Genomic DNA, 24,132 nt, shown 5'->3' on the forward strand with positions numbered 1-24,132 from the left:
TGTATCAACCCCAGCAGTGCTGCACTTCAGTGTTGTGGTTACCTTTGAAAGTGCCATGGAGATGTTACAACTGCGTTTTAGAGGTCTTTTAAGAGAGATGTGTTATTCAGAATATATTGGTGTAATAGCATGGGCTCACCACTTTAAAACTGCTCTGTTCAAGGCAGGGTACTGCAATAAGTTTTATTGTTTCAGGGTGAATATATTCATACTTAGAATAGATTTGCTGCTTACAAGTTGAGCCTATAAAATCAGAGGGAAGTCTGGTAGACTGAGCTGATTTTTTCCTTAAAGGAAACCCCAAAGGTATATTTCCTTACTGTATAATAATTGGAAATTCAGTCTTTCCACTGTAAAACAAAGACCTCTAAATGTTTCTAACCTTACCATTTTTTTTTCAAATGGTAAGAAAAGATCCAAATTTACAAGGGTGAAGGCTTATCTATTTGAATATGGAGGGGAGAAAACTCATAACATATATTTAAGCAAAGAAAACTCACTAGTCTATACGAAAAGAATTTATTGAAATCTTTCAGAATGTATTGAAAAGGATAATGTCATAGTATTAGCAAAACTTGCAATTAGATTCAGGAAGGCTGTTAAATTGGCTTATTAAATTCAATCTGAAATCTGAATAGCACTGAAGGCTTGCAGGAAAAAATTGTGTCAGCTAGTTATGTCCACTGTTGCTGTGACAACAGGATTGGAGAACAGTCTGTTGAAAACAAAACAATCTCTCCCAAAAATAACCATCAAACCCAACAGAGGAACATTCTGCTGGCCCCACTAAACCCAAATAACCAGACAATAACAACATGATGCCATTCCAACTTAATGAAAATGAATCATGTAAGTATTGAAATTGTACCTGCTGCTGTTATCCAGAATAATAGTAAACTCAGAATTGGATAGGTCAAATTAAATTCAGTGTTGTTAGCATTTGCTAATTTAGATAAACTCTTATGTGTAAACCTCAGTTTACACATACTAAGTTTCAGTATTTTTACTGAATTTTTTGAAGGAGTATGTTTGACCTCCTGTTCCATGGTGCATGAGTGTCTTGCAAAGGGAACTTTAGACGCCTGCAGAAAAGCTTTGTGTTTTTAGCCATGGTTTGTGCTGAGCTCTGTTCCAGGCTGAGCACTTCTGAAAAATCTGGGAGTCTAATTGAAAATGGACTCCCATATCTCACCCATAGCTGCTGCATCAGTTACTGTTATTTGTGCTTTTTATATAAGATTTTGTCTCTGATTTGTGGACTAAACTAGATAATTTGCCTGTTGTTCTGGTGCAGTCACCTCCCTACTTTTATCCCTGTACATGCAGCTGGATATTTCCAGTGCACAGTAACTGCTATTTCCAGCTGCAGGGTTACAGGCCACAGCATGGTAACAGTGGCAGGTAAGGGTCATTGTTCTCTAAAAATTAATTTCATTTGATTAGGACGAATTATAGTAGGTATCTTCAAGTTGTGAAGATAAGGGCAGAGATGGACAATTACTCTGATTTGAACTGAATGAATTTGCTGACTGAGGAAGTTCTGGTTGTTGGAGACAGAGACAAAAAGGAGAGATAGAAAAGGCTAAAGTTTATACCTGCCACTTAAAATATGTCTGCTGAGCTATAATTCAACTAAGTAGCAGCAAGTAAGTCTAATTAATCTCTAATTAAGCCCATGAGTCTTAGCTAAGAGAGAGTTTGGTTTCTTAAAAATAATAATTAAAAAAAATCTCTTCACCAGCAAAGACTGTGTTTCCAGACTTTTCTAGCCTTAATTGCAGTTACAAACACCTCAAGCAATTTTCTGGGCCAATTAAATCAGGGCAGTGGCTAGATTAACATATTGCAGTGCATTTAGTGTGCTTGCTTGCACATTTGGTGTGCTTGCTTACTGGAGTTGAATGGTTCGAAAAAGGAGGAACAGCCTGGCCCCCAGACCTAGATCTTGCATCTGGCATTGCTCTGCAATTACTATGGCCACTTCAGATCTTTATGGGTAACATTTTTTCTACTGATGCCTAAGGAGACTTAAAAGTAGGAGAAACAGCAAAAAAAAAAAAAATAAAAAAGAAGAGAACAAAAGCTGACGGAAAAAAATTGTGCCTATTTTATTACCAGGCATTTTATGTGCTGAGAAAAGACTCCTCTGAAGAAGAGTCCTTCCTTCTGTGCTCTGCAGTATATTCAGCATTGTTTATGTTGCCTATATAAAGGAATGAAGTTTTGCAGTGACAGGTTTTAATATACATCGACCCTAATGCTGCTTTGGAGGATAATTCACTGTATGGGAACAGGCATCAATATTTAACACGAAGTGACATTTTCCCTGTGTTTTTGGAAGAATTTATACAGCCTAAAAGACAGTGAAATCTGACGATGCTTTTCCCAATGCAACTGTGGAGGATCTGTAGAGAGGCTTCTTTCTAAGACCTACATCTGCTGAGTATGAGCTTTATGTGATACATTTGTCTGTTTTCTGAAGGTTCATCAAGAAGAGACACTGAAATAAGCTAAACAGGCTGTTTATGTGAGCTGCTCCATTTCAGTTGTTTCATACAGTCTTGAAAAATATTGTTTCACTGCTTGGGTCTCTGTTGACCTTAGATTACTTCTTACTCATCCTTAAATTACTCATTTGCTACTGCATTTATATTTCATGCAATGGAAATTGAACCAAACAAGTTTCAATCAGTGAATATAAAAGAAGAGGACACAGTAATATCAAACACTTATGAAAGATGAGAAACCATTGTCAGAAAATCTGGATGACAATTATATTTTTGAAATTGAGGAATACCTTGTACAGCCAAAGAGTGAAATGGAGGTCACAGGAACGTGAGTTCACATGAGGAAGGAACTTGCCAACTCTAGAGCATATGTAGGTCACATAGGTGTGAGGATGGGCATAAGCCCCTTTCTGTTCATCTAAGTTGTATCTTAGAGGGTCTGCAAACCTGTAAAACCTTCTTGGCTCCTACATTTGTGCTGAAATGTAATGGTAGGGATCCTTGACTTTGACAGCTTAGCACCTACCTTATCCTTATGGCCTGGTGAGGATTCACAGACTGGATGTTTCCACGCATCCTTCTTCACAGAGTACATATGGCCTTGCATGTATACTAGACCTTCAGGATTTTTTTAACAAAAGCTGAAAAATTTTAAGTAATTTTTAAGAACACTTGGTGATAATACAAATTATTCTTTAGAATTTTAAAATAATATGTATTTCTTTCCTTGTTTTAAAGCAGTGGTACTACTGGAAGAAACTGAGGTAATTTAAAAATAGAAAGAACCTGATTGATGACATTTGCCAAGATAGGAAACTGGCAATCCAATGTCGGAATATTTTAAATAAGGCATGTTTGTTAAAGCAAGAGCTTGCAGAGGTTTATCTGTCTTTGTAGTATTATTAATGCAAATTCCTTTTGAGCTGTAAGATTAAAGTTTGTGTCACTAAATCCAACAATTTTATATGAAAGGTGTGAAACACAGACCATGACAGAGCAGTGTGACCCTTTTGGATAGTGGCAGATTTTAAATGCTTGATTTCTTACCTTTATTCTCCTAAATAAGTCTGGATTTCTTGTTGGATAATAAGCATTTAAGCAAATTGTGTATCCTTATCAAAGTTTGTGGCAGTGAACTGTAGCAGCATTAAAATGGCATTTAGAGGAAGAGAAGAGTATCCTTTCGTGGCTGTCCTGATGAAAAGGAGTGTCAAATCCATCTGGTATTACCTCTCTTTTTTTCTGCAGTTGTTGCCAATAGTGAAAAGTACGAACTGGCTGTAACAGGGTCTGCAGTCTTGCTGTGACTTCTGCTGGTTGATTTCCTTGACCAGGAGAGCCACTGACTTCCTAGAAGAGGAGACACTTTGTAATGATGTAATGTAATCTGTAACTTAAGACAAACAATACTGCTGAATACACGTGGTGACTGCCTTATGGAAGGCAAAACATGTCTGAGATCATTGGAGGGCTGGGAAGGCTGACTGTAGTTGTAGCCACATGTGAGCACAGTTTTTTCCAGCTTTAAAAGAAATTCATGTTTATTTGAGATTTTCATACTTCGAATGTGTGTCTTAGCCTTTTTTACATGAACTGCTAATAATACCAATGTAGTATGCAAGCTGTTCAGATATTGGAATGTGTTATAATTCCACAATCAGTTGATTTGATTGCATTAAGAAATGTCTCCATCAGACTCTAGCTCAGTAAAAACTGTACTTATAACAGTTTAGCAGAACAGAACTTTCCATTGTGGGGTATCCTGAAATATGCTATCCCTGACTGGTTTGAATTTTAGATGAACTTTAAGATGAGCTGACACCAAGTTTTACTTGATTAAAGGGGTCAAAAAAATCAGATCTCTTGTTCTGCAAGGTCCTATTTCTAATTTTTTCAGATTTGATATAAATAGTGGCATAAGTATTCCTAACATCAGACTGACTATTATGTGTGGAATAAAGCCTGAGGCAGGAACAAATTTCTATGAGCTTGTATTGGAAGCATTTCCAACCCAGAAAGGGCTTAGTGTAGCAAATCTGGAGTCAGACAGTAGTTCAGAGCTGCATACCAGATGAGATATGTAAAGAATAGAAATTATTTATTCTAAATGGGCATGAAGAAACACAATCTAGGAAGTAAAAGAAGAAAGTTTTTGCTCAAACTTTTGGCACAACCAACACAAACCAAATTAGATTCATGTCCATGCTCTGCTCTGGCCTTGTAACGTCCTTAGCAAATTCCATAAAATATCCATCTGTGTAAAAGGCAAAGTCCTGCAATGGAAAACTGAGCATGATGGTAAAGCACAAAAGGACAATGCACGTGACATGCTTGCTTGGAATCCACTCTGCTCCACGACATTGCCTCTGCAAAAGGAGTTTGCCTTTCATGTTTTTTCATACTTTGCTGAATGTTAGGTGCTTGAACAATGCATCACTGAGAGCCAATGCAAACAGTCTACAGAAATATGTAGCCATAATCCCTCAGTTCAGCACAGCCTTGTGTTTCTTCCCAGTTAATAGGATACCTCACATTTCCAGTAGAATAAGACAATCACTTGGAAAACTGGTAAGAATAAAAAATAGGGCTGTTTCCTATGCCATTTTAATTAAAGTCTTGAGTTTTCAATATAGATATTTTAATTTGGAGTGATGCTCTGACTGAACAACCAGGATATTTTTTAAAACTACTTAGACTGATGATTAAGTGTTTAAAGTTTGGATTTTGAGATAAATCACATTGGCTCTGTGTGTGTGAAGGTCTAAAACTAAAATGGACCTTGATATATTGGACATTTACACAGAAATGTCTCTCCTTCACTTAGTTTGATTTTTTTTTGTCTGTTCTGACCTCCTTGGAATTTAGGATCATGACTCAAAGCTTGACTGCTGGTATTTCATAGCCAAGCTTCTGATTCTTGGACATTGTAATGCCTTTTGCCAGGTTTTCTTCATCTGCTTGCCCTCCAGCTCCATCATAAATAATTAGTCCAGTAATTTTAAGTAGTAATTCTGAGAAGTTGTTTAGTTCTCTTTCAATAGTCCTCGTCCAACTAATTTTCACATCTGTTTAATATACTTTTCACTGAAGTACTAAAGTTATACTGTCTCTTTGCTAATGCTGTCTTCTCATCCAAAATGACCCACTAAGAACCTTGAGTTTTGGTGAGGTGAATGATTCTAATCTCTGGTAATAATGTAGAGAGCTCCTGGTACTCAAAAATGAATGTTAGGATCTGAACACTCTATACAGATATACATAAGATGTTATCATGTCCATTTAAATCTGAAAAACAAAAAGGACAAAGAAGCTTTTATAGCAAGAGCTTCAGTGTTTCTGAGGGCCATTTAGCAGGCCAGATTCAGAACTTGGCTTCTACTTGGCTCCTATATGGCTCCTTAGCTACTTATTAATCTGTTCTTCCTCTCTAAAATTCATTGCAGAAATGAGGAGTTTTTCAAAATCTGTTCTTCAGCTACTTTTGCCATGTTAAGAGGAAAAAAACTTTAAATCTTGAGTTATACTATATTTAAACTATTACACTACACTGTGACATTAGAATGGTTAAGAATATGCTTTTACCCAGGAAAGGCTGTAGAAAATAAGCAGTAAATATGTTATGACAAGTGAAAAGTGCATAAATGTTATAATCTTCATTGACAAAATCATATCTCGGTTTAGGCAAGATTAGACTTCAAAGCACTATTGTTCTTAGTGCTATGCTAAATTCTGCATCTTTGCTTCTAAGGTGAATTTAATTATGGAACAGAAAATCATGGAAATTCAACGTCATGTAGGTCAGCTACAAGGCTTATGTGAAGGTTCATGATTTGCAGTGGAACCTCAAAGTCAATAATTCCCCTTGGTGAGTAGGGTGTGGCTGAGTGTCGTGCTCATGCTGTGCTTTTAGCACCTGGTTTAGAGAGTCAGAGAGTTCCAGAACACGTTTGTGTTCTCAGCTGCAACTAATGCACAGTTTGGGAGAAAAGGTCTGCTTTAAAGATTTCTTTTAAGTATAGGTGCTCTGCAGTTTTACACCAACTGGAGCTTTGGCCCAAACTATTTGATCTGTCTTTGATGAGGTGAGGGCAAGATTTCTGTGCCTGAGAGATGGCAGGAATGCTATGTAGGTTAGAACCCTTGGGCAGAGCTGCACTTGAAAGGTTCTAATGAGTGACAAGGTAAACCCTTTAAAAATGCAATGACAAAAAAGAAAACCCAGCACATAATTTGAATAATACTTAAAAGAGGGAAAAGTAGATATAGAATATAAAATAGTATAAAATAAGTAGTTTCATCCAAATGGATGTCTATTGTTGTCAGCTGAGTCAATGGGTATATTGGTGTTATTTAAGAAAAGAAGCATGCTATAATATCAAGTAATTTTTAGGATGGTTTTAATAAGTATTAAAAAGGGGAGTTTCTTGTTTAAAACAAACAAACAAACAAACAAACAAACAATCCTCAAGTCCTGGAAGGTATCTACAGCAATAGTGTAAAAAATTTCAACCTAAAATGGAACCTCATTTGTATCAATGCTAAATCTCAGTATCTTTTATGGGAAACTTGAAATGCCTGGTCCCTTCAAATGATGGAATTATACAATTCTTCATCAGGCTTCCTCTTTGCCTAACACCCACCTTAATTTTTTTCAGCTTAAAAAATTGGAGACATTGTGATTAACAATAATCCAGCTCCCTGTCACATATTCAGTGATATGAGCAAAACCTGCCTGCCCAGTTTGAAAGGGGTGTGAAGACTGTGACTTTGTTGGCTTACAGAGACCAAGAGCACTGCAGAGATGACACATTTGATTTCTGTAGGGAAGGGGAAAACTGACTGCTCTAACTGATGACATTCCCTGTTGGTCAGAGGTAGTGTAGGGGAAATGGTAAAGCTGGTGCTGCACTAGAAAATGTTAAGGCAATGAATTGAGGTAAAGGAAATACTGTCATGAAGAGCACTTCTCTCATTTAGGTTTTAAATTGTTAGACTCTGAGATGTTCCAAACAAGAAAGAAGTTAAACAAATAAATTTATGGAGAAGGGTTCCTCATATAAGCTCCTTACAATAGGTTATTTCACTTTCTATTGAAGCAGGTCTGAGCTTTATAGTTATACTTAAGTCAAAAGGGTCTGTTTTGCTCAGCACTTTTGCAAATTGCATTGCTCAGTGATGTGTCTGAGCAAGACCTAATTTGTTCTTAAAACACCTTTTTTTAGGGTTGTAAACCTGATTTAACAGATTTTCACAGATAGATAGATCTATTAATCAAGTCAGTAAGAATCAGGACCTTCAGTTTTAGTTTGAGCATATATATATGAGCATTTGATCAAACCTTAAAGCTGTGTGGTTTTTGACACAGTGGTGAAAGGGAGATGTTTGCTTCTTACAGCTGATGTCTGCCTGGAGCTCAGTGGTGATCTATCTAATTATTTGAATTCAGCAGATTTGGGAGTGAAATGATGTTCATTTTTCAGAATGGTTCAAATAAAGGAAAGTGTGAAATCTCACATTACGCACCACAGAAGATATGTCATAAGAAAACAACAAAAATTGCTGTTTGGAATAATTATTCTGGCACATGGATACTCGTGTAGACACAGAAGATTTCCTCCCCACTGTGACAGAAATCAGAGGGGAGATTGAACGCGGCTGGGTCACAGGGGAAAAAACATAAAATATACTCAAAACCCCTGGGAAAATTGAAACTATATTGAGTGTAACTTTATGACTGCTGTATGTGTTGCCTGCACATCTGCTGCAGAAGGAGAGGTAAAGTTAAAGGTGACAAGTTGATTCCTGAAGTAGCATCTGCTTCTCCCTCTGCTATTAGTGCTGAGCAGAAAGCTGATTCTCTTTCTGTCCTTCCCTTCCATTTTCCTTACTTTTAAACAAAGAAGCAGATGAAGAAATCTTTTATTGTTGCTACACAACCTATTGCTGGGTTTTGATTGAATAATTCATTTTATGCAGTTCACTCCATGAATTCGCTTGTTGAAGTAGTGTGTTTTTTACAAGTCCTTGAAGATTTTTCTGCCTGGTCTGAGATTCTCTTCTCAGCTGCTCCTATTCCTTGTATTTTCCTCTCATTTCTACATTTTTATTTGCACTGCTGCATATATTAAAAGACAAAGAGATTTGATTTTACTAATCTCCTTGTGCCTATGTGTGTAGTGTACCAAATGTGGAATGAAGAGTGATTAAAGTATCTTTTTTAAAGGATAACAGAGTGAAGGACATACAGCTTGACTTTGCTGTTAAATCTCCGCAAGTATATGAGGAAAGAGCTGATTATTAGGATGTTAAGTAACTGAATTATTATTCCTTGGAAAATACCTGAAGTATTTTAGAGTGTATTTATTTCTGGTAAGGCTTTATGATTTTGTTTCCTTTTTTTTTTAATTATTTTAATGTTGTTAGTGTATATCCTTTGTATTTAATAGTTCAGTGAGGAATGCCCAAAGTCTCCCCAGGTTGCTGTTGATGGAAGATGAACATGAAAATGCATTTAAATTCAGCAGTGTCTCCTAGTTTGCATAAAACCTAGCTTTTGTGTTTATTTTTTTACTGATGGGAGGAAGAGGGACATACTCCACTTTTGCCATTTTCCAAAGTAATTCTGAGCTTAATTGGTGTAACTCTTTGGGATGAAACAAGGCAGCAGTCTGTGTATTAGTCATTCTTCTTGCCTCGGATCATGTGCAGGACTTTGGAGAGGCATTACACAGCTGCTCTGTGTCAGGAATCATGAGAACTCCTTGTACTGCAAATGCCAAGAGAGTCCAGAAGGTATTTAGAAGCACAAAAGACTTGGTTCTGTTCTGTTCGTGGTGTGTTGGGTGAACTGAAGAAAGTAATTGCCCTCGCTTTTTTTTGTTTGATTCATTTAGATTACCAAAAGGCACTTATGGTATTGCCTCTGTGGGCCAAGTGGCAACTTACAGCAAGTATTGTAACAATTTGATATAAATAGCACGTGTCAAAAGTAGCTGGTGCTGGGCATTTGTCCTCCAGCAATAAAGAACTACTCTGGAGGCATTAGAACTGGAAACATGCAGTGCTTGTAAATTATTGCATTATAGGCATGCAAACAGATTCATAAAAAGGATTGTTTCATGTTGGCCTCACACCAAATGAAAACCCTGCTCTGACTTGAAAACCTTCAGAAAAGTTTCACTCCTGAGAAAGTACTCACCACAACACAGTAATTAGTAATCAAAGTAATTAGGATTCAGCTGAAGAGATTTAAAATAGATCTGTCCCATTTTGTCCCATGTTGGATAAATTGGCAAGAGAAGGGGAAAACTTCCTTAGGAGAAAATAGTGAGAATGAGTGCTCTCTGAGGCAAAGTTTTAAGGGGCTGCCAATAGCAGTATTGTCCCTTGTATTGTGTGTTATCATGGTATCTGGGACGAGTATAGGACCGAGGATCAAGGAAAAGTGTGCTATCCAAATATATATGTGGCTTTATGCATTCTTCCTATGCATATAGGAAGAATTCTACCCCCCTTTTATTCCCCTTCAGAGGTCACCATATAGGCACTATAGGAAAAGTCATGTGAGGTATTTTTTTTCTCTACAGATATGTAATGAATTCTGGTAACATAATTTTTTGCACCATTAAAGATAACAGTTTTCTATTACCATTAAAGCTAATAGGTTTTCATTACCATTTCCACCGCTGCCAGCATTTTAGTGTCATACATTTCTATTTACTTTTTCTGTGTACCGTCTATTGCAGTGGTGTGAGCTGGAGGATTGATGGTGTAATCACACACTTGGAATCTGCTGTCGTTGGAGAAGGGGCAGCAAGCTCTGCAGCTCCAGTGTAACACAAATATCAGGAGTGGCAAAGAAGAGAAATCACAGAGTCATCACAGCATGTCCTGTGGGGATTTTTTGATTCAAAGGACAACCTGAGTATCCCAATTAGGTTTCTGCATGTGCTTTGTGCTTCCTAACTCTTCCTGTTGACTGAGAGCACTGGACTCTGTGCCCTGACATTCCAAAGCCCTGTGAAACCTGATGTTCCGAAGTTATGGGGAAATTAAATGAGCAATTTCCACGCTGGGTGGGTGGATATAAATAGAACAAAAATGCTCTTAGTAAAGTATTGTTCTATAAGTGGCTCAAATGACTGTTACACAAAAGTCAATTTGAAGAAATCTGGTTAAACCTGTAATAGCAAATGTGGAAATCGAAGCAGATATTTCAAACACTGTCCACCTTTTTCTAGCTGTCTACAAAGTCTGCAAAGTCTAATCCGGTGATCCTACACACTGCTAAAAAGGAGGATTAGGGTACCTAATGTACCTCACGTGAGGAAAAAAGGGGCATCTTTTTATCTCTATTTATATTTATAGGCAGAAAAGGATGCAAAATTGAATTAGGATAAATTATCTTTTCTTACATGCTTGAAACACATTAATTCCTTCCTATAGTTAGATCTTTGAGAATCTGGTGAATATTTTACAATATCACTGAAAAAAAGAATATGGCTTCATATTGCTAAAAGAATTTTTGGGTTTTAGAAAACTATTTAAAGAAACTTCCCTCAAGGCCTGTTAGTCATTGATATAGCTATAAGCACAGTTTTAATGAATCAAGTACATATTTAATAGCTTTATTTTTTCTTTAAAAATTTATTACATACAAAATGCTGAAAAAGCAGTTATGAAATCTAAATTGATTGTAACTCTTAAAAAAACTCCCAGACAATCAGATATACATTTGCAATTTAAAATCAGGATGGTTTTATGGAAGATCAAGCTTGTTTTCTGCTTTTGAAAGAAGATAAGGAGAATTTCATTCCTTTGATTGCATAGCTGTGATTGCAGATAGCGATATGCTAACAATGATTGCTGCAATTTCCAGAAAACTTCATAATAACAGTTTGGACATAAAACTTCATAATACTAAGTTGGACATTTGACTACATATTCCATGTCTTTTTAACAACGCTTTTTCTGAGGGTACAAATCCTTTACTTCTGTGTCTTCAACAGAATAAACTGAGCTGGGTTCTTAGGAAGACACTGTCTGAAAGTCCCATGTCACACATAACAGAAATTATTTAGAATTTTGACCTAATACCATCCTTGTATTATTGAACATCTGTTAAGCTGTTCTGATGACACCACTTTTTTCCATCCTTCACTCTTTATTCTTTATACAGTTACACCATTTCCTTGTTTTTTTTCATTTTCTCTTATTTATCCAGCAGAAGCTGGTGAAACCAAGTTGGGCAACTTGATCATTTGCACTGCACGTAGCATAGGCAGGTCTCCTGGGCTGTGCTTCCAGGCTGCATAACAGGCACATGGAGCAGATACATGAAACAATATAAAAGCATTGAAAGATTACTTGGCTTCTTTCCAAACAAATTGGGATTGCTCAGACTGGAAAAGGGAAGGCTTTGGGGTGACCTAATTGTGCCTTCCTTGATGGGATCCTACAAGAAAGATGGAGAGAGACAATCTGTGAGGTCATGTAGTGACAGGTCAAGGGGGAATGTTAGGTAAGAGGCATGAGATTGTGAAGAATTTGGGACCAAAACTTCACCACTGTATGTAACTGAACAGCATTCATCACCCATTGCCATGAATAATACAATAAATGCACGATAGAAATGCAACAGCAGTGATGATCTTGCTGAGATCAGGGGTATTTCACACAGACATCTTTTCTTTCTCTTTATTCACATGACAGAAGCTAAATTTAAAGAGAAAAAACTTACAGAACTCCAAGTGAATAAATAAACTGAAAAATTGTGGTATCATTTTCTACTAGTACTAAGCAGTATCAAACAGTAAGTATCAGCTGGAATGAATCTCAGTAGAAGTTGTTTTTAAAAGTGCAATAAAATTCTAATATCCTCTGAAAGGTTATTATCCAAGTAAAGAAGGCATTTATGTATAAAGCTATGCCAAATTGTCTCGTCAAGATGGGGCTTTTCATGACACCAAATGTGAACTAATTCTTTTTTCACTTACCTTGTAAGTAGCTTTATTCCAATACTACTGAAGTCAATGACAGAGCTGCCATTAAATTCTTTTCATATAATAGCATGGAACTAATGGTATAAAGGCCATGAGGTGGCAATTCCAGCTGGCAGCATTTACAAAGGAGACTTTATGAGGAAGTAGGATAAATTCAAAGCTAAAGTGCTGTAAAAGGTGACAAATTCTCAATCACCAGACTAAATTTACAGAGAAAATTATTATAACAAATTAAAGAACTGACAGAAGTTTGTATTAGTACTGTTACATTTAATTGGTGCAATATAGCAGAATTATGGAGTTATGAGCTGGTAAAGAAGTTTATAGAAACCAATTAAAGTATAAACATTAAGAATGGCTGTATTGAGTGGCTGCAAACAATTGCTAGGAATTTCCTGAGGTTGTGTTCTTCACAGAGATGTTTTAATTGCTAAGGATAATGCTCTGAAAAGCAAATAGCTTATTTTATTACTTTCTGTTATTTCTGTAGCTACCCACTTGTATCTCTAGATTTGGTAATGTTTCCTTTTCTGAAGTTATTCAGTGTTATTTAATTTCCTTGTATATTCTTTCCATGGGGAATATGGACATTCACCTTTCACCAGAAATTCGCTTGTCTCACTGTGGCAAGATCATAAAGAAGTAGTATCATCCACAGAAGATGCTTGTAGAGTAGTTCTGGATCAATCTGCTCCTAGGAGCCAGTGACATGCAGCTGAAGAGAAGAAAAAGCTGGAGATGGGGTTAGTATCCAGTAAATCCAGCATTTCTGTCACCGAGTGTAGTGCCATATTAAATCACTGTAGGGAGGGGGGAATTGGGTGATCTTTAAGGTCCCTTCTAACACAAACCATTCTAGGATTCCATGAAATGAGTCTCTCCTGGGGATTCAAATATCTTTCTATCTGGACCTCTGTCTATCCTCATACTTCAGCTCCCCACTTGTAAATCAGGAACAAGAACATTCCTCTTCACAAGCATGTGACTGGATCTCGAAAGCATATATAGAGGACAAATATTTCAAAGATGAGACTCATTTATATGACCCACATAATGTCTAGCTAGAGTGGGTAAATATTGTCAAAATTTCTTTTCAGGCATGAAGATTCCAAGGAAGCAGCTCCTGTTCCATACTTAGATTCCTGATGTCCTAGACTGCAAAAAAGACAGGTGAGGGAGACTCACAATAAAAATATTTAACCGATACAATTCTAAAATTTAGGAAAGGTGTAAAAACTTAATAAAAAGCTATACATAGCCTCTTCAAATTAAAAAATGTACTCTTCCCTCCTTAAAATAATTACATCCAACAAAGAACTAGATAAATTTGGCAAATTTTCTGTAGCATCTATTTGTACTCATTATTTCCTGTGTAGTTATATCTCCCTGTGATTTTATTTTATATATGTCACTCTGAGTTTCACCTCACAATCCTCATTATTCTGCATGAATGCTGGAAAAATTTCCTGATCCTGCTGCTCTGGCTCTGCTGGCATTTTCATTCTCTATTCAAGTTTCTCTCTATTCAGGTCTGCCTCCAGGTAAACAAGTCTTTTTTTGAAGTCTCCCTATGTATGAGAATTTTCCCATGCCCTTAATCAGCTTTAACTAAGCTCTTAATTGCGTCATTACAGTTGGTCAGATTTTCTAAAACGATCACTTAGATGACATAGAGTGGTCATAATCTGGCTGCAAATTCCCTGTGGTCAGCTGTGGCCAGCTGATGGCTGGGCAGAATCTGACAGCTTTGAGTTTTCTCCTTCTTGCTAGGGTGGTTGATTTCCTGGAGGGCAATGACAGAATCTGGGTGGGGGTGCATGAGACCAGCTGTGCTGCGTCAATCCAAGGCTGGGAAAAAGTGTTCCCCTGTGGGTTTCAGCCACTTGTAGGATGAAGTGTGGCACGAGTACCTCAGTGGTCATGTTTCTTCGTGGCAGTAAATGCAGTTAAATTTGACCGCAGAAGTTTGGGCAATAATTTATGTGTCTCAAGTGGGTGAGATATTTAAGTGTCACACTCTGAAAATCCCAATGGCTGTGCTATTTATGGCAAGTTCTGTTTTTATCAATAGATCATTTGTGACATGTGACAAAAAAAAGGAGAGCCTGCGGCAAAATAGATTTTAGCTAGGTCTGAATTAGATTTTATAGGTCAGCTACTCTCAGTTAATTCAATACCATCTGATTGCTAAAAAGGTATTTAATGAGGCTTAATTAGAAGGGCTGTCTTTTATTGTCATTTGATGCAGTTGCATTTACATGAGTTCAGGGTATGGCAGTAGGTTTTTCTCTTACCAATTCTTGCGTCTCAGTCTAACAAAAGCTAATAAATGATCCCATCTGCTCCCAGGCCTTATGTCTGATGCTTGTAGTGTAAGCAGCGTAAGGACCAGCTTTAGAGAATGTGTGACCACTGCACAGAAATGGTCTCAACCTTAAACTGCTTGCTAGCTTGACAAACAGAGAAATAAAGCAGTAAATTCCATATTAAGCTGAAACTTCAATTTCGCTTTTCAAGGGAATAGGAATTTTAGAGAAATTTTACTTTTTAAAAATACCGTGTCTTCTACCTCATTCCAATGATCAATTAATGTCATAATGTGGCATAACATGAGAAAAAATACCCTATTACTTTTCAAAAGGAGTTTAAAGCATAATTTCTTCTTGGTATTGACTCTTTCCTCAAACTTTTTGTAAAGACTTTTCCTGTTTATCATGACAAATTTCACTCTATTATTATTCTGTAGTTCTTAAAAATGTTGTAGATATGAAAATAGAAATGGACTTTAAAAAAAAAGTCGATCAGGATGTAATATTCAAAGCAAAATCACGACATTTTAAATTAATTTGAAAGTATTTAAGATGTATTAATCCCTCATAATTTGGGAAAAAGTTTCTTAGAACAAAGGCAATACCATAAAATGAAAACCATTTTAAAATGTCATTTATAAAAAAAAAAAAATCCTCCAGCATTTTCAGTGTTTTTTTAAAAAGTGTCTGAAGCTTACAAAATGTTTTCTACTGACCAGATGGAACAAGTTTTGTGATCAGACTCCTAAGAGGCTGTTTTCTCTGAGGTACAGCCAGTTTTGAACGCTAACATTCTGTGGTCTCTCAGGTGGTATATGGACATAACCAGCCTCAAATAGCATGTGAGTGTTTGGACTAAACTGATATTGGAAATACTGAGGGACAACAGATTTAACTGACAAAGAAAAAAAACAGTGAAGATGTTGAAATGACAATGAATTAACTGGGCTTGAATTATATTAAATGTATCTTCATCAAGCTCACAGATGTGCTTCTCTCACAGTTGAATGCTATTAAATTCTATACAACAGCCTTGTTAAATTTAAATTAAATGCTAATTTAACACATCTAAAGGCATTATCACATTTTGTTCTGAACTGTGTTTCTAATGGCTTCAAATGATGTGTGATGTATTTATGGCAAACTTCTGTAGCTGTTGTGCTGGACAATTTGTGTGGTTTTTATTAAATAAGTTATATCCTGCTCTCTGTCAACTCTTTACAATAAGAAAAAAAAGTCACGAGAGTCAGTGAAGCACAAACTGAAGGCACAACCCAGGAAGTGGTTCATACAAAATACACAGAAATCTAATGACCAAATGAGGGGGAGATAATAATGAAAAGATATAACTATGAGGAGAAATTTCAAGATACACTTTCAGCCATCAAAATCCTTCCAGCTGAAATGCTATATGGGTCCTGTTGTATTCGTAGATTATTTAGAAGAAAAGGTGCCTTTCTAGTTCAATGAAATTAGTATATCTTTCTTTTCAATTCAGCATGCTGCTTGAACAACTAACCTTTAACTAATGTGCTAATGCCATTTCCAATTGATGTACTATTTAAAATGAACAATGGTAGTGACAGAATAATGAAAACAATTAAGCTGAACTTGTCAAAATTAATAGAAGAGTTTGCATCTTCATCAGAAGCAATCTTCATCAGATTGCACCTTCAACAGCAAAGGCCATTAGAATCAAATATTTTCCATAAGAAGACTTAGCACTGTTTGTGTGTGGTTTCAAAAAGATGCACACATCACATCCTTGTCTTCCAAAAGCTAAGTGATCTGAGTAGATCCCAAAATCCCAGAATTTCCTTCTGGTAACTCATTTTCTCTAGGTTTTTCCTTTCTCTGATGTTTATAGTAACAGGTGCTCCCAGAAGTCCTCAGGAAGTCAACAGTCCTCCTTTGGATGCCAGGAGTTAACACGAATTCAGCTAAGCATGTCTGGGCTTTCAGATGTGGATGGACTTAGCAGGTACACCCTCTTGCTTCACTGACTTCGGAGTATCTCCTTTTCCCCCTTTCAAAGGACAGCCGGAGGTCTGCAAATCTTATCTGAGCACTAAAGAGTTGAAGTTTCACACAGAAGCTGCAGAACTGGGCCAGGCCCGGGCTTGCGGGGTGAGGGGCGGCTGAGATCTCAATCAGCCACTCTGGGGCTTGGCTGCATCACCCACTGCCCACGGCCGCCCCGCTCCCCGGACAGTGCCCGGCCCTGCCCACGGCCGCCCCGCTCCCCGGACAGTGCCCGGCCCTGCCCACGGCCGCCCCGCTCCCCGGACAGTGCCCGGCCCTGCCCACGGCCGCCCCGCTCCCCGGACAGTGCCCGGCCCCGCCCACGGCCGCCCCGCTCCCCGGACAGTGCCCGGCCCTGCCCACGGCCGCCCCGCTCCCCGGACAGTGCCCGGCCCTGCCCACGGCCGCCCCGCTCCCCGGGCGGGGCTGGGAGGGCTCGGCCCCTCCGAAGCTGCTCCGAGGCAGCAGCAGGAGCCGGGCACCCCCCAGGGCCGCTGGCCCGCGGGGGAGGAAGCCGGGCTGAGGTCTCATCAATGAGCCTTTCCTCCCCCCGGCTATCGGGTTCCCTGGTTTGCAAACGGGGCCAGAGCGGCCTCCAGAGCCTCCCCCCCATCGTGGGAAAGAGCTCGGGCCGGTGTTATCTCCTCAGCCACCAGAAATAAAAGAAAGATTTTTCCTGGGTTACCTCCTCCAGAATGTGTTCACAGAGCGAACTAATTTCTCCAATTGGTTCCTCAGGCTGCCAGTAACCAAGCCAGCCTTCAACTGGTCCCATCAACTCACAGACGAAGTTCTCATAGAGAAAACCTCTCTCTGTCCTCCCCAGGTGAAACTAGCATGTGATGTTTTACAGAGAGCTCGCATAAACCTTCTGGATTTAGCCAATAATTTACCTATAGTTTTCTAAAAAACTTAGATTTGCTATGTCTCTCCCATATGCTCAATTAAAGAGAAGATGCTAATCTCAGTAATGTATTTTGAGATCTTCCTGTCTTCCATGTGCTCTGCCTAAGCCTCTGCAGTATTACAAGTAAGTCTTTGGAGTGCTTTTTGACAGTGATAGTACATTGCTATTATTTTTAGAACTATATTTGATGCTATGTAATTACTACTGTGAGCTCTGTGCTACCAGAAACCTTCATTAATCACAAATATTTTGCTTCTCTAGTTATGGCTCTTCCTTTTCTTGTTCTGTTGACTTCCTTCTTCTTTCTTATTTTATTTACATCTCTGGCCCAGAGCAGCTATAAAGGGTAGACATTTATGGAAAAAAACAAAGAACAGCAAATTCTGTGCTGAGCAATGTAGGCGGTCATTTGTTTGTTTGCATGCTGAGAAACCTGCCCAAAGTACCAGAACTTCTCTCTAGTGAATAATGTAATAAATTAGATTTCATCACCATATAATCACAGGTCCATGAGAACTGGGTATAAAAATCTTTCTTCAAATATTTCCTCAATGGAGCCCATTGTGAGATACACACAGGCTCTGTTTGAAAATTTACTCCCTTGTTACATGTCTGTGTTTGCTTTTCAAAGAAACCCAGTCTTTTTAAACTCAAAAACTGCATGGAGGCTCGGTGTGTTACTAGCTAATAAAGATGTGTAAAGAAGAGTTGACTGTAGAAGTAGGGCATATTTGTAAGCATCTACTACATTTATATTTTCTAAATATGTCCACTTGAGTAGGGAGATCCACAATTTATCTGAAATAAAACAAGACCAAAAAAGACCTTACAAATATTCTGATTTTGTTTCAAAAATTTCATCTTTTAAAGGCATGAAAATGTAAATAAATAAATGAAGAGGCCTGGAAATATCCAATAAGAGGCAATGAAGCTGATATGGTTTTTAAGCCTAGCCTCTGTTGTGTTTATTGACATGATTTTATCTTTAAATGCACAAACCAGCTGCTGGAGTGCTAGAGGTGCTCGGATGGGTCAGTTGGTTAAAGGACATCGGTCTAACTGTGCTGAGGAGCCTGGAAAGGCACTGCAAACAGAGTGTGACCACCAGGTTTTGAGCTGATCTCAAGAGCTGTGTCAAAACTGGTAGGGTTTGAAGTGCTCAACGAAGGAAGGTACCTGGTGGATTCACTGGTGTTCTTCCTCCTCCACTTCTCCATGGGAAACTTGAGGTGTTGGAGTGAGATCATCAAGGTGATAACTGTTAAGTGGTTTTCAATACTCAACAATAAAATATAGCTCCATATTTTATTTTGGTGAAAACAGAGGACTGTCAGGAACACAAGGAAATGGGTAAAATCACAGGAAGGTGCCTGTAGACATCCTGTCCTAGAAAATGTTCTTCTTGACAGAAGGCTCCCAGCCTTTCCTTTTGTGGCATCAGCCAGCACAAACTGCAGCCCCGTGTTTACATCTCAGGGATTTATGGGCACTATGGACTCTGGTGTGTTCCTTTAAGTTCCAGAACTAGAGTTGGTTTGGTGCTTGGGGGATTTTTTGAGTGGTGGTGTTCATTTTTATATGTAGACAGCCTGCTAAGCCTCAGAACCTTGCTTTATTGTTTTAAATATATCCTTATATCCTTAACATTCTTTCCCCTCTTTAATTAAGTGATAACTACAGCTTTGTGATAAAGGCTTTTTACTTCTAATAGGGTCTTCTATTCACAGTTTAAAAACAGCATTGTTTTCTTTCTCTTCCTTGAATATAGTCTTGAAATTTTTTATACTTAGCATGAGCTTCACAATATAGTGTCTATTAATAGTCATTCTATCATAGAGAAGTGTTTTTACCTTTTTAGATGTTCCTTTTTGTTTGCTCTCAGAAGGTTACTTCCTTTTCATATAATTCTCTCCTTGGAACTGAGTATTACTTTGGTTAATTTGTGTGTGTGGCTTCCTCATACCTCCAAAGACACTGAAATCAATTTTGAATTGAAGGGTTGCTCTTTTGAAAATGGGTCTTCAGTAACTGCCGCTTCTGCTGTGTCCAATATACTGCTAAGGGAGTAATGAAGAAGTGCTTTTGTCCTTCTACATTCTCCTTTTTGTAAGAAAAATTAAGTGTCTGTTGAATTTCAGATGCTTCCTCTCTGCTGCCTCTCCAACCTGTTGAGGTCCCTCTTCAGGGCTGCACAGCCCTGTGGGGTATCAACCACTCCTCCCAGCTTTGAGCCATCAGCACGCTTGCTGAGGAGGCATCTGCCCCGTCATCCAAGTCATTGATGGATAAGTTAAACAATACTGGACACAGTTTCATATTAAAAATCTGGTCTAGTCTTTGTCTTGAGTCTGAAAATTTTGCCTCCACTCTTTCATTTTATATAGAAAAGAACATGTAGAAAGAAAAACTCTTGCTTTCATGTAAGATGTACAAGTCACTAATAACACTGAAAATCTTTGTTTTCTTTAAAAAAAAATCCAGGAATTTACTTTTAAATTTAGGAGTTAATATTTTATGTGATTAGAATTAATTTTGGGAACATTTATCTCATGTTTGAATATTCAAGTCCATGATGTCAAAGTGCATATATTTAAGATTATACTAAATTTGGCAGTAAGTAATTTAGTATAATTGAGGTTCGTATAAAGCATAAGCAAAACCGACCGGGGAGGGGAGGGCCCCCCCCCCCCCCCCCGACCGGGGATACGGGGAGTGGCTCCCATTCCTCACGTACCAAAGCATCCAGGCTAACAATCTCACTTATATACTGTAGGCTACAGAAGTTTCCAGAAAACTCCTCCTAGTTTCTATTCCTAAAATCTACGTCACTATGTTGTACGACGCATGCTCTACTAATGGGTTAGGGGGTCTCTCATCCTTTTGAGGGTCTTATTTCTGATGAAGGCTCGTCGTCTTCCTCAGTGACCGAGGTGTGACCTGCAGGTAGCGCAGGTGCACTGTGTGACTGAGCAGATGTTTTCCATAACAAGACTTTAATTGAGTCCTATGCTTGGAATCATCCCATTTTGGCCCATTTCAAGGTCAAAACTTTCTATTTCTAGATGCTGCTTGTCAGACCTGTGTCCTTCTACTATTCTTGTTTGACTTTCTTCCAACCTCCTTCTTCGACTCCCAACTTCTGGAAGATGTCCTTTGTCCTGTCTCACCCATCTCCCCCCTCATTCTGTAACAATTCTATTGATCTAAATACAATTTTGTTAATACAGTTACAACTTAATTAGCACGAATCACATTTATCACAGTAATTTGCAAGAACTTTTGTTGAAGATTAAGTTCCCTTTCAGATTAGATATCTTACAAGTCAGTGACAAATATAGTAAGAGGCTTACATAGAGAAGGTGTAAAATCTCAGGCTGGAGTTAATAAGAAGTTGTGCCATTACTAGTTTTTAATTTTCCAATATTCATTAACATTTTTATCCTAATACAATCAACTTTGATGACACTACTTTCCTTTTTAGTGCATTTTCAGAAGACACCAGGTGTGTTGGTTTGAAAGTAAAACCAGTGCGACACTACAAGTCAGTAATACAATTTAATAGGGGAAAAGAGAAAAAATAAAATACATGCAATAATATAAAAGAAACAACCACCAACACAGTCAGAAATACAACCTGACACCCTGTCAGTCAGGGTGTTGGTAGCAGTCCGTATAAATGGTGGCTGCAGTCCTCCTGGATGATGGATGTGGTTCTGTTGAAGCAGTGCTCCTGTAGAAGGTGCAGTTTTCCTCCGAAGATCCAGCGATGATGTGGAAAAAGGTCCGACTTTCCTCTGGGATCCAGTAGAAAGGTCTGCCCTCGGGTCCCAAACCCCAGTTTTTTATCTAGGTAGGAAAGGCTTGGCTCCTGCCCCTGGTTGGGGCATCTCCCAATGGGGTGATGTAATCTTATCAGTCACACAATAGGACTTAATGGCCCATTAACAGAATATATCTTCTGGAGGAAGGATGGGTTGTGAATAGATAACGATGATCATCCCCGATCTTGTCAGATGGCACATCAGCAGAGGATATCTCCCACAGAGATAAGGATCACCACCCCTCCCACATTTTAACAGATGGTGATAGAATACATATTTTTGCATTGTACCCCAGGACACCAGGTGATAAAAAACGTCTTAGTATTAAAATATTCTGTATTCTCTGTCCAAGGTCCCCCTGGTCTAACACTGAACATCCAGTAGAATCCATTTTTCAGAAACAGGCATGTTGCTTTGAAATCAGTGCAAAACACTTTTGATTAGAAATAGGAGCTTTAGTTTTCCAGTCCTACTTTCGGGCTGTGCTGCACCAGAATTTTCAGTGAAAGAAATAGCTGTCTTTCAAACCAAGACACTTGGCTTAACCTCCTGAGCAGCTGAACACTTTTATTTCACCGCAGCCATCTTTTTTAATCTCTTGTGGTGAAATAGGAACTCAGTTAGGATGTTCTTTTACCAAAGGACACCTACTTTTACCAACATTTCATACACTTTTATGATGGAAATGTATATTTGAGATCAGATTTGGAATACTAAAAAACGTACTATTTTTTTTCTTTTAAAAATATGATGTTTTCAAAATTAATTTTAACATCTTTTACTTGGCATAGAATGTGATAAAGTTTAGATTGCTCATTTTTGAAAGTATGACTTTCAGTTTAAAGTAATGGAGAATTAACATGTAATTTTTCTCCAACTATTTCTAATGACTAATGCAGTTTATATTACCTTGCATACCATTCATCATTTCAGTATGAATGCTATTAACTGAAAAGGATTTTTTTTTACATAATACAATATAAATAAGAAGTAATTAGTAGTTTGCATAGTAAATACCAAAAAAAAAGTGCATCCAAATTAATGAGATGTGTATCCATACACATACTAAAGGAAATTATACTGCTTAAAGAAAAGGAGATGTACTCCATCTATTTTGTTTGCTGAACTCCTTGGAGTTATGTCTGATATTAAATCTAAAAATTTTCTCTTAAAATAGACACAGCTGCTTTGATTAGACAAATGATGGCACAGTAAGAAGAGGTCAAAGCCTATGAAAAGTCGGGTTTTTTTGATAGCTGGTTATAAGCGCATTGTCTAATAGAGGGATGGTAAAGAAAACAGGTAAAAGGAGGACAGCTTAAAAGAAATTCCATGCAGGTCATTATTTCAGCCACTCCTTTTGTATTATTTTCATCACCAATTGCAAGATTTCATTTTTTAATTGAGGCATTGCATTTGAGTAAAGTATAATTTGCTCGAATAGATAGCTAATTGGACTAATTGTCTGCTGTAATTAGCTAGAAGTCTAATACATCTCTATTTTAAATGCTGAAGGTCTCATTAAAATTCCTTCATGTGAATAGGAGAAGAAGAATGTACCATTAAACTAATTGTTTATGTAAGGTGAAAACCTTCTGCTCTTTTATGTGATATCAAAGATTTGAGCATTTAAGGATGGAGCTTGGGGACCCTTATCCATCCAGAAAAAATTGTCTTGGGATGTGTTATAAGATTACCAAGTCACTCCAAACCTTACCTAGCTTGGCCTTGAACACATTCAGGAATGGGGCAAACACAACTTCTCAGAGCAACTTGTTCCAGGGCCTCACCACCCTGGCAGGGAAAAATTTCTTCCTAAAATGTAACCTAAGCAAAGCAGTTTCCCCTTGTCCTATCACTCCATGCCATTGCAGAACTCCCTCTCCTGCTCTGTTGTAGCCCCTTCCCATCCCATAAGGGACTTTAAGGCCTCCCTCTCTTCTCCATGCTGAATAGCCCCAACTGACAGCCTGTGTTCCTAGGAGAGGTTTTCCATCCCTCTGAGCATCTTTGTAGTTTCCAGCAAGGTCACATCCTTCTTATGCTGGCAGCCCCAAAGCTGGATGCAGTGCTCCAGGTGGCCTCTCACTAGAGCATGGTAAAGAGGGAGAGAATTCCCTCACTCAAAATTCTGGCCACGCTGCTCTGGGTGTAGGCCTGGGTATGATTGTCTTTCTGGGCTGCAAGTGCACATTGCAGGGTCATGAAAAGCTTCACCAACATCCCCAAGTCCTTCTCCTCAGAGCTGCTCTCCATATCTTATGCTTTCTTTTCTTTAGAGGCTGGCAAATTGAACTAATGCTCCTGTGTCTTTCTCTAGTCCTTTTCAGGGGGAGATAGAGCCAGAATTCATCAGAATAGTAATCACATCAGTCTTTATTGAAGAGACTATTGTCAGGCTTTATGGGGCTGATTAGAGACAACAGCTTTGAAACACATCCTACACATATTTAAGACTTTATGAACAATGAATATCATTTTGCATTACGCTCACAGCACAGTGTCATTGCAGGATAGTGTTAGAGAGTAGGGATTATCTTAAAAGTGAAGGTTTGATCATTTCTT

At 38.2% G+C, this 24,132-nt stretch overlaps 1 long non-coding RNA gene across 7 annotated transcripts in view; it reads left to right on the top strand.

Annotated features, from left to right (window-relative positions):
- The first annotated feature begins 715 nt into the window (after nucleotides 1-715).
- The window catches only part of LOC148222194 (uncharacterized), a 92,966-nt gene continuing 69,549 nt past the window's right edge, over nucleotides 716-24,132 (top strand). The window contains exons 1-4 of one of the 7 annotated variants that reach the window (XR_015806815.1): nucleotides 721-849; nucleotides 10,253-10,582; nucleotides 13,114-13,251; nucleotides 13,606-13,678. This is a non-coding gene — a long non-coding RNA (uncharacterized LOC148222194). Of the gene's footprint in view, nucleotides 850-10,252; nucleotides 10,583-13,113; nucleotides 13,252-13,605; nucleotides 13,679-24,132 lie in introns of all 7 variants that reach the window. The other 6 variants (XR_015806825.1, XR_015806822.1, XR_015806823.1 and 3 more) reach the window with 6 other exon arrangements.

The sequence above is a fragment of the Sturnus vulgaris genome, chromosome 14 (genome assembly GCF_052056855.1).
Source record: "Sturnus vulgaris isolate bStuVul1 chromosome 14, bStuVul1.hap1, whole genome shotgun sequence".
In the NCBI taxonomy this organism is placed as follows: domain Eukaryota; kingdom Metazoa; phylum Chordata; class Aves; order Passeriformes; family Sturnidae; genus Sturnus; species Sturnus vulgaris.